The 10,000-nt window shown below is 46.3% G+C and overlaps 1 protein-coding gene across 1 annotated transcript in view; it reads left to right on the top strand.

The window, feature by feature from the left end:
- The window catches only part of LOC137614810 (putative N-acetylated-alpha-linked acidic dipeptidase), a 154,387-nt gene that overhangs the window by 127,510 nt on the left and 16,877 nt on the right, over nucleotides 1–10,000 (top strand). The window lies entirely within an intron of this gene.

The following is a 10,000-nucleotide window of genomic DNA, read 5'->3' as shown; positions in this document are numbered from 1 at the left end:
CTGTAACCTTTTTTTCAGAGTGTACAGGTATCAATCATTAATTTAGATGTACGTACAGGTAACAATACACCTTCACTGATCTAAATGCTTTACGTACATACAGTACCGTAACTTTTATACGGTAGTAAAGAAAACGGACCGTTTTCTTTGGGCTTGGGGGGATAACTTGGCTATAACTACATTATTGAATAATCTCATAGTGGTTTCTAGAATGGATTAGGCTGTTTTTAACGGTTGTGTTAATTATTGAATGATAGAAATGGCTGCATTGCATGTTTATTACTACAGTTTAGCGTGTTTATGAAAGAAAAGGTGACTTTTTATAAGGCTTGGAACGGATTAGGCTATTTACATGTAAAACGCGACTCAGGATACGAAAATATCAGGATACGAAACCGTATCCTGAACGGATTAATTTCGTATCCTGAGGCATCACTGTATATATATATATATAAATATGAATATATATATATATATATATATATATATATATATATATAATACATATATATATGTATATATATACATTATATTTATATACATATATATATATATATATATATATATATATATATATATATATATATATATGTATATATACATTATATTTATATACATATATATATATATATATATATATATATATATATATATATATATATATATATATATATATATATATATATATATATATATATATATATATTTATATATATATATATATATATATATATATATATATATATATATATATATTTATATACAATATATATATATATATATATATATATATATATATATATATATATAAATATATAAATGTGATGATTCCTTTGGTTCTTCTGGCAATAAATCATCTTATTATTTGTCTAGTATTTTACCTTTACTTACTATTTCTTAATTGTATTTCAATCCATTCTTGTTAAATACTAAATGATTCTCTCAAGAGATAACATAAGAAAAGTTACGTGGGTGAGGGATACGAATGATGGTGTTTGAACAGTCACTTACAAGCAGTCATAAAAAGAATGGTTTTTACATTAACACGTAGCGTTGAATTCAGAAGTCTTGACACTGGCTGAAGAGTTGGATGAATCCTTGTTTAATTAGGCCTATATGTCAATCGTAGGCCTACTGTCGTCGCTGAAGTATGAGCCTTCGTCAGGTGTTTGGAAGGATGGCGCGATGTTCTGGTCACGCCTCGGTCAATCTGGGACGTCACGCCTCTGTCACTCTGGGACGTCTCGCCAAACACACACAGTCGATCAGGTGCGGGCGTAATAGTTCTGTTCGTCGTCCTTCGTTTTCAGGGGTAAATGTTTCCCCTCAATTCCTGGGCTGCTAAAGGGTCCTAAGTATAGGCAGCCGCCATTCTTTGTTCGTCAAGGGGACCGGCAAGTTAAGTAGGTCTTTAGACCTGGTAAACAGAGCGACTTACTAGGAAGAGAGAGAGAGATTTCCTCTCACAGTTGCTTATATATCGTCGTCCTAAATCACGTGACCTTTTGCCGGCTTCCACGCCTCTCGTCTGGGCTCCGTGAATCATTCAAGAACGGGTCCTGGCGTTTGGGAGTTGTTTACGGGAAAGATCCCTAGAGTCAGCGGAATTAATTGAAAACATCCTACCTAACTTCTCGTTCACTCTCATGTCTCTCCACAATTCTTTCTATATCTTTACAATTACTACTAACTGCATTTGTCTCTCTATTTCTTATTAACTAATAAAACTCATGAATAAAGGCATCAATAACATACATAAACCTTCTGCATATGAAATTTATCCAAAAAGATAAGCATCTGTCTGACATAAATATACATGTGTGTATATATATATATATATATATATATATATATATATATATATATATATATATATATATATATATATATATATATATTGATATACAGTAAATATATATATATATATATATATATATATATATACATATATTTATATATTTATATATATATATATATATATATATATATATATATATATATATATATATATATATATATATATATATATATATATATATATATATTTGGGCTCAAGCCATGGCGTCCTGATGGAAGGTTCCTTTTTGGTAGCTTCCTTGGGTATATAAACTACTAGATATTCCCAGAGAATTAAACAACGGGTTATCACAGAATTCTAACTTCTGGAGCGAGTATCCTAAAGGTTTCCCTTTAAGACATCGTATATCAACAGGGGACGCATGTATTAACGCGCCACATAGCTATCTGCACCCCACATAGAGTTAACACTTCGATGTGTAGGAGCGGAGAATAGCTGGGGAGCCGTTCCACAGCTAATCTCGTCCGTGGCTACTTTTGGTACTCGAAACGTAAACAAACGGGCGCCATTGCTAAATGACGTCACGTCCGTCCTCATCCTTCGCATAGTAGCTTGCCTTACTAAGACGGATTTTCCCTGTGCTTACTTTATCGACTTGCATCTTAGCCATGTCTCTACCCTTGGCCTCGCCTTCTTCTGGAAAGTTGAGTACAAGGTTCCAGTATTGTTTAAATAAGCTCTGACCGTAAAGTAACTTTTACTTTTCGAGATATTTTATGTTTTTTGGCAGAGCTGTGCTGCTACTGGACCCGCCATTTTATGGCGTCGCTGTTGTTTTGCATGCCTTATTTAGCTAGCCTCAACAGCTTCTCCGGCCTCATTAACTAATCGATACTATTAGTTATTTAGTCTTCATAGCTAGGAACTTTATATATCGTGTTTTGATGCTCTTTTATCGGTCATAGCCTGACCCCATACCAGTTCGCTAGCCTAGCCCCTAGGCCAGAGTGCCTATCATCAGTGTTCATGCATGATATATTACAGTGATCCTAGGTTTAGTTATGAAGATAGTGGCATTATTTTATGATACTGTTTACTGTGATGCAAGTGTTTTCGCCTTCAGGGACCATATAGGGGATAGGTTTGATAGTGTGCCTTTCTAACCTAACCTAAATGTAGGCCCCCTATATGCTCCCTTCACCCCCTGCCTTAGGGCATTCCCTCTGCGTAGCCTTGCTCCCCCTACCACGTAAGGGGATCAAGCTCATACCAGAGTACTTATCGCTTCTCTGTCCTCCCTAAGGAATGATCCCCCCTTAGGGTTGCGTCCGAGAATGAGGAACGGCCTGCCCTTCCTCTATTGCTGAGGCTAGGTTACCTGACCTTCTCTGCAATTGCGATACGTCTTCCAACCTTCCTGGTTCAGGGTGTAACATCCCTGCTCTAGGTTAGGCTTGGGGGGAGTTAGTTCTGTGCCTTGCTGAAACGGTACCCATGCACCGTTCTCAGCCAGGCTGCCTACCTTAGGCTAGGGAGCGTCCTCCCTTCCTTGGTGGCCGCTTTGGTACAGAACCTCCCCTATGGAAGACCCTTCTTCTTCTCCCCTCCCCACCTATCTCTTGTATGGCCTAGCCTATACTTAGGTTAGCCTATACCCATCTGTCCCCTGTCCTACAACTCCTCCTTAGGGTGGAGTGATAGGGCTACCTTGAGTCCTTGTGTGCAGTCCGCTCTGGTACATATACCCTTCATAGTGTCCTATGGGGTTAGCCACTGGATGCGTTTTGTCCGCAGGGGTTCTCCCCCCTCTTGGGTGTTCCCTAGCCCTCCCTTGGGCTACACTGGCTCCCGGCCGCCTGCGGCCCCCTGCCACTGGGTGATAGGGCTAGCCTCTATCATGAGTACACCCATTCAGGTGGGATGCCTTGGGGTTCGTGTCCGTACCCCTACATCCTTCCTTCTGTCTCCTTCACTGTCCTGGTGCCGGTCCCTTGCCGCCTCTACTGTCGGTGATACCGACCTCCCCCCTTGGTGACACATTCCTTGCCCCCCGTGGCTGACAGTCCTCCGTGTGCCGGAGGGCTGCCGCCTCCCGTCGGCGTACAGCCGATGGCCTACCCTCATACCTCCTAGCTTCAGTCGTCCGTCCATCGGACCGGCCCCCGAAGTGCCGGCATCCATTGCCGGCAGTCCGGTTCTGCTATAGCTCATCCTTGTCCCTGTCACCAAGCCGGCAACCTTCGGCTGCCGGAGCCGCCGCCTCCCGCCGACGTGCCGCCGTTGTACCGGCGGCCGCCATCCTGGCATTACTCCTGACTTCTCTATTTGTCTTCCTTAATGCCAGAAACTCTGCTGGAGCGGCCTCCGGCGTGCCGGCGGTCTGCCGGCGCAGTCCGGAGGCGCCAAAGTGACTTGCACCCCTTCTCCTAACTATCAACACATGCTGATAGCCCTACCTTGCAACCAGATGGTTTGACTACATAAATAGATAGGTATTGTCTTACCGTTCTATTAGTAGCCGTGCTGTCTTCTTGCATATCACAATTTTCCAGCATGCTGTGTGTATCTTAGCACGGTTGGTTGCCGGAAACCGTTACCCTATGGGGTCTTCTACATCCCCAATTCAATGGTCTGAGTGGTCTCAGTCCCAGATTTATATCTTTGGCAATTCCTACTAGAATGCCTCCCTGGCAATCTATGAAGAATTCTGCCTTGTGTCCTCGGTTACAAACAAATTGCCTATGGATAAGGTTACGGTAACCAGCCGGGCGGGTTACACGGAGTATGTGTCTATCTACTTCATTTCCCCGCTCCACTCTCAAACATCACAATGTTTATATCACTTAAGATTAAGTTAAAAATTAACCTTTTAATATTTAACTTTAGAATATGTCATTAATATGACTTCCCCATACTCATGTTCTCTTTCTCTTACAGGAGGAGTACGTGAAATGCGACCACGGCTTCTGTGGAGTGAAGCGCCCGCACTTCTACGGGCACACGGCGTGTAGGACCCATGCCCCTTGCGCCAACAAGAAAGGCGATCTGAAGTTTTGGGACCCGCAGAACTGTACAGTCTGCAAGGACCGCCTGGTCGAGGCGTTCAATAATCTTCCCTCAGCGGAGGTTAGGGACGCTTCTCGAGAGAAACTACGCAAGTGGGTGCGTGGCTTCCAGAAGAACGCCACCGGACCATACCTTGCCACCGAAGACTTGAGGGCCTTGCTTTTCCCGAAGGCATCCCCAGACTCTGTGGTCCCCAAGGATCAGATCCCCACCGTCCAGATAACGGTGGAACCTGATGTAGTCATGGCCCAGTCCATGCACGAGTGCCGTCTGGATACCGACAACGCGGAATGTATGTCGGAAGTGTCGGAGAACACATAGAGGAACCTCATGGCCGAAGAACTGGACTACAGTATGAGGAAGACCAAGTGGAATACTCCGAGTCGGAGCAGGAGGTCGCTCCACCTTCCACCCCCACACCGACTCCTACACTGACGGACGTATCACTCCCGTCTACCTCCGCTACCCCGGACCCCATCCCATCCAGCGCCCAGGATGCTCGAAGCTCTCATGGACAAGAAACTCCGTGAGACACACGAATACATCAGGACCATGGGAAGTTCAAAGCAGCCGAAAAGGATTTCGGTTAAGGACCTCCCGGCATGCTCGGACGCCAACCCCTGGAGGTATGCCGAGCACATGCCAATTACAACGGGCAGGATCTTCATCAGTGAGAAGATCGGCTCGGTTGTCCTGGAAGAAGTGGAATTCTTCCCGAATTTTGAGGCTTATCCGGACTGTTACGTCCGACTTTGATCCGAACCTGCCTCTAAAGAAGAGACCGAACCGAAGGAGGTGATTGTGTTTGATCTCCCGAAGGCCCAGGCTATGCTGGCCAATACTGTTAAAAGTAGGGGTTTTACCTGCTCAAAACTTCCGGCGCTGAGCAAGAAGCACCCTACCTACGTCGCACTAGACGATGCGATCCTCCCCTTCATGGAAAAGGCCTTCGCTGCGGTACACAAGGCAGTGGAAGAAGGAAAACCTTGCCCTGCACTGGAGGAGTGCAGACCCTTCTCCCTGATTACTCCCCCCCCCATGTTCGACACTGGAAAGATGTTCAGCATACATTCGTGGTAGGGAAACTAGAACCTGACGTAGCTGGCCGTCAGTTTAACGAAGACCTCCCGAAACTTAATGACCATCTCCTTCGTCGGGAACATGACACGAAGGAAAGGCTCGCCGCATCCATGTCCCTCCAGGTACAGCTCGACGTCATGGCCGGTGACACTAGAGTCCCCGACTACTACATGGTGCTCGCCAAAACACATTTGGCGACCGTAGTAAAAGACCTGTACAGCTTCATGAAGGCTCGTAGAGCCTGTCGTGAATTCGTGTTCTCCAGTGCCACAGTGAGACACGAACTCCGGAGGCTGATTTCCTCCAACATCTGGGGTAAGCACCTCTTTCCCTCTTCCCTTGTGAAAGAGATCACCGACAAGGCCGCCACGGAGAACAGGAACCTTCTCCACAAGTGGGGCATGTCGAAGAAAAGGAAATCCTCTCAGGACGACGGCCCTCAGCCTGAGAGGAAATCCTCCAAGCCGAAACCCCAGCAACGTCAACGGAGACGGCAGTTTCCGGGATCCGCTACTCCCCAAGTGGCAGCTCAGCCACAGCAGACCTTTCAGCTGGTCACCCAACCGGTCTTGTCACAGTCGCCGGTTTTCACCCCTGCTTTCGAGCAACAGTCAACTACCTTTCCTCCCAAAGGTAGAGGCTCAAACAGAGGTGCAGGCAGAGACGCATCTCGCCGTCCCTCCAGAGGCAGAGGAGGAAGGGGAGCTAGCGGCCGAGGCAGTAAACCCTCGGGACACCAGAAGCAACGAAGTGCTTCCGGTGGGAGGAAGACTCCGCCAATTCCAGGATCGTTGGACCTTCGATCCCTGGGCACACAGCATCGTCAAGAAGGGTCTAGGCTGGAGTTGGACTCAACCACCCCCACACCTTCCAGCAATTCTTCCAACAATCAACCCCCCTTCTGGAAGAATATGTCCTAGATCTCTTGAAAAAGAAGGTGATAAGGAGGGTAAAGTCAACCAGGTTCCAAGGGAGACTGTTTTGCGTCCCCAAGAAGGACTCCGACAAACTCAGAGTCATTCTAGACTTATCCCCCCTCAACAAGTTCATAGCGAACAACAAGTTCAAGATGCTGACTCTTCAACAGATAAGGACCCTTCTGCCTCAAGGTTCCTACACGGTCTCTATAGACCTGGCGGATGCCTACTGGCACGTTCCAATGAACCACCACGCTTCCTCCTACCTAGGATTTCGACTCCAAAGGAAAAGCTACGCCTTCAGGGCCATGCCCTTCAGCCTCAACATGGCCCCTTGGATCTTCACAAAGCTGGCAGACGCCATCGTTCAACAGCTTCGCTTCCGAGGCGTCCAGGTGATGGCCTACCTCGACGACTGGCTGGTCTGGGCTCCATCGCCCGAGGATTGTTTAAGATCCTGCAACAAAGTTACCCAGTTCCTAGAACACCTGGGATTCAAGATAAACGCGAAGAAATCTCGCCTCTCTCCACCTCAGAAGTTCCAATGGTTAGGAATCCAGTGGAACCTTCAGTCACACCGCCTTTCCATCCCCCAGAAGAAAAGGAAGGAAATGGCAGGGTCTGTCAAGCGACTGCTGAAATCCAAACGGATCTCAAGACGTCAGCAGGAACGAGTTCTAGGCTCTCTACAGTTCGCCTCAGTGACAAACCCAGTGCTACGTGCACAGCTAAAGGATGCCGCGGGAGTCTGGAGACATTCCGCACCCATCGCTCGAAAAGACCTCAAGAGACGGCTCCCAAACAGACTTCGGCTGCTCCTAAAGCCGTGGTCGGAAGCAAAGGCCCTGAAAAGGTCCATCCCTCTTCAACACCCACCTCCATCACTCAACATCCACACGGATGCTTCGCTGAAGGGTTGGGGAGGTCACTCCCACCAAAAACAGGCTCAAGGAACATGGTCTCCCCTATTCAAGACGTTTCACAACATCTTGGAGGCCATGGCGGTCCTTCTAACTCTGAAGAAACTCTCCCCGCCTCCCTCGATCCATATTCGTCTGACCCTGGACAACTCGGTGGTAGTCCGATGTCTCAATCGCCAAGGCTCAAGATCGCCCCAGATAAATCAGGTGCTTCTAACAATCTTCCGTCTGGCAGAGAAGAAGAAATGGCACCTGTCTGCAGTTCACCTACAAGGATTCCGCAACGTGACGGCGGACGCTCTATCTCGAACAAGCCCGATAGAGTCGGAATGGTCTCTAGACGCAAGATCCTTCTCCTTCATCTCTCACCAAGTCCCAGAACTCCAGATCGACCTCTTCGCAACGAGCGACAACAATCAACTTCCTCGATTTGTGGCCCCGTACGAGGACCCCAAGGCAGAAGCAGTGGATGCCATGTCACTGGATTGGAACAGATGGTCCAGGATCTACCTGTTCCCTCCCACCAACCTTCTGCTAAAAGTCCTCTCCAAACTGAGAACCTTCAAAGGAACAGCGACCTTAGTGGCTCCCAAGTGGCCCCGGAGCAACTGGTACCCCCTAGTCCTGGAGCTACAACCCACGCTGATCCCTCTCCCGAGCCCAGTTCTCGCCCAGCAAGTACAGAAGTCGATTGTCTTCGCTTCATCATCGAAAGTCAGGGACCTTCATCTCATGATTTTCTCTCCCTAGCCGTGAAGAAAAGGTTTGGGATCTCGAAGAAAAGTCTAGACTTCCTCGAGGAATACAAGACCGAATCCACACGGCGGCAATACGAATCATCCTGGAGAAAATGGGTCTCATATGTCAAGGCAAAAAATCCTACGGAAATCACCATCGATTTTTGCATGTCCTTCTTCATTCACCTTCATGGACAGGGCTTAGCAGCCAACACGATTTCTACTTGCAAATAGGCCTTGACTAGACCACTAATGTACGCCTTCCAGATTGATCTGTCCAGCGACATCTCCAATAAACTGCCGAAGGCATGCGCTCGTCTACGCCCAGCACCCCCACCAAAACCTATCTCCTGGTCTCTGGACAAGGTGCTCCATTTTGCCTCCAGTTTGGACAACGATTCGTGCCCTCTCAAGGATCTGACTCAAAAGGTTATATTTCTTTTTGCTCTTGCTTCAGGAGCCCGAGTCAGCGAAATAGTGGCATTATCAAGGGACGAGGGTCACATTCTGTTTACAGACTCAGGAGACCTTACCCTCTTCCCGGATCCGACGTTTCTCGCTAAAAACGAACTACCCACCAAAAGATGGGGCCCTTGGAGAATCTGCCCCCTGAAAGAAGATGTCTCTCTATGTCCAGTAGAGAGCCTCAAGGTCTATCTTCGTAGAACTTCTGACTTTGGTGGAGGCCAACTCTTCAAAGGAGAAACATCGGGCAGCGACTTGTCACTGAAACAACTAAGAGCGAAGATCACCTACTTCATTCGCAGAGCGGATCCTGACAGTACACCCGCAGGTCATGATCCTAGAAAAGTCGCATCGTCTCTGAATTTCTTTCAGAGTATGGATTTCGAAAGCCTCAAGAGTTTCACAGGCTGGAAATCCTCGCGTGTTTTCTTCAAGCATTACGCGAAACAAGTGCATGAAGTAAAACATTTCGTGGTAGCCGCAGGTAGTGTTATGAAACCTGCACCTAACTCTGCATAGAACAGTGAGTTACTTGGGACTCTTAACTCCTCGGGTGCCTATGTTGACCCTCGCGTGATACGTAGTGAATTCAAAGACACTTAGTGTTTTTCATAGACTGTTCTTCTCTCTCAGGTGAAATGTCATAGTCGTCACTTGAGTGCCGTATGCCTAGTGCATGATGTGTTTTTTTCTTTTAAAAGACTAATGTTCCTCTGGAACCCGTGCTTTCTAATAATTTGAAATTTTCTTTCAGATTCAACAGCGAAGTCTTTCATTACTATGTACATTATAATTTTATTGTAAATACCTTTACATCCCTTATTGCATTTATTACCATATTCTGCAATTGTGAAATAAAATTTCTATTTTATTTACTTGTGCGTCTCAATCCGCTCCTACTTATACTATGAAATACATGGTTGTCATAGTTTCATTATCCTTCCCCTTTTTCCTCTATAAAACAGATGAAGATAATTGGTTCAATCCATATTATATACTCACCCTTGCTATGTAATA

The sequence above is a fragment of the Palaemon carinicauda genome, chromosome 21 (genome assembly GCF_036898095.1).
Source record: "Palaemon carinicauda isolate YSFRI2023 chromosome 21, ASM3689809v2, whole genome shotgun sequence".
NCBI classification, from domain to species: domain Eukaryota; kingdom Metazoa; phylum Arthropoda; class Malacostraca; order Decapoda; family Palaemonidae; genus Palaemon; species Palaemon carinicauda.
The sequence above is the reverse complement of the archived record's forward strand: the minus strand, read 5'-3'. Positions and strand labels throughout refer to the sequence as shown.